Source organism: Bos grunniens, chromosome 7 (assembly GCF_055505025.1).
Source record: "Bos grunniens cultivar Pamir isolate PY7600 chromosome 7, Bosgru_T2T1.0, whole genome shotgun sequence".
Classification (NCBI taxonomy): Eukaryota; Metazoa; Chordata; class Mammalia; order Artiodactyla; family Bovidae; genus Bos; species Bos grunniens.
Window position 1 is genome coordinate 40958108 of NC_141171.1, and position 1486 is coordinate 40959593.

Sequence of the window (1486 nt, forward strand, 5' to 3'; positions counted from 1 at the left end):
TTGCATTGTTTTCACAACTTGTTATTATGCATGTATATAACCATAGTATCTGAACAGATACGCTTATTTGTTCATTTATAATCTGTTATTGCTCAGACTTACCAAAGAAAGAGCAAGAGAAAAAAGAAAAAGAAAAGTAAGGGGGATTCGTGAACTATGCAGAGAAACAGATTTACTTTTTACCATCTTTATGGACCAATTTGTGAGCGTGTGTTTTGCACTAACTATCACAAAGACCATATCCATCTTGAATATTCTCTATTGCTTTTCATGACTTGGGAAGGAAATGACAAATGAGACAATGGTAACTGAATTTATTCTAAAGGGCTTCTCAGACGTGCCTGAACTGAGGCTCATTAGCACCATCTTCTTCCTTTTCATCTATCTCTTTGCCCTCCTGGGGAACATCTCCATCATTGCAGCTGTGAGCAGAGACAGCCGCCTCCACATCCCCATGTATTTCTTCCTGAAGAATCTCTCTTTCTTGGACATGTGCTACACCACAGTCATCGTCCCCAAGGCACTGATTAATTCACTCATGGGTTCAGAAGTCATCTCCTTTTGGGAATGTGTGGCTCAGCTCTTCTTATTTGTAACGCTATGTGCTTCTGAGTGCTTCCTGCTCACCTCTATGGCATATGACCGTTGTTTGGCCATCTACAAGCCTCTCCTTTATGGTGTCATTATGAGCAGAAAACTATGTACAGAGCTTGTTATGGTGGCCTGGTTGAGCGGAGCTTTCTATGCCATCTTTCACACCATCAACACCTTCTCCCTCCAGTTCTGTGGGCCTAATGTCATTGACCACTTTTTCTGTGACAGTTCCCCTATCATGAGACTCTCCTGCAGTGACTCCCACACCAATGAGGAAATTGGATTTGTGGTGGGTTGGTGTACTATTCTTGGTGCCTTTGCCCTCACAATCATCTCATATGTTCTCATCATTGCTACCATTGCTCGGACCCAGTCTGCTGGTGGCCGCTGGAAGGCCTTTTCCACCTGTTCCTCTCATCTTACTACCATCATTCTGTTTTATGTCACTGGGGGCATTGCTTACTTGAGACCTACTTCTCACTACTTCCCCTTCAAGGACGGCTAGTGTCTGTGTTTTACTCCATTCTAACACCTAGCCTTAATCCTGTTGTTTACTGTCTGAGAAACACAGACATGCAGGCGGCCCTAAAGAAACTATTTGTCCCATCCAAATAGGCATATTTTTCATATATTAAACATATTTCTCTGAATATTAACCTAGATAAAATAGTTTCTTGAAACACATAATCTAGTAAAGTGAATAGTGAAGAAATAGAAAATGTAAACAGATTAATAACAAGTAAGGAGATTAAAGCAGTAATAAAAAAAGCTTCCAACAAAGAAAAGCCTTGTACCATTGATTTCATTGGTGAAGTGTACCAAACACTTTAAGAATTAATGCCAACACTTCTAAAACTCTTCTAAAAAACTGATTATGAAATACTTGCAAACT

At 40.2% G+C, this 1486-nt stretch overlaps 1 pseudogene across 1 annotated transcript; it reads left to right on the top strand.

Annotated features, from left to right (window-relative positions):
* Positions 1-286: 286 nt before the first annotated feature.
* On the top strand, positions 287-1209 carry LOC147369182 (olfactory receptor 8U3-like; annotated as a pseudogene). Its single transcript, XR_015168474.1, has one exon. The product of XR_015168474.1 is annotated as an olfactory receptor 8U3-like (transcript).
* The last annotated feature ends 277 nt before the right edge of the window (positions 1210-1486 follow it).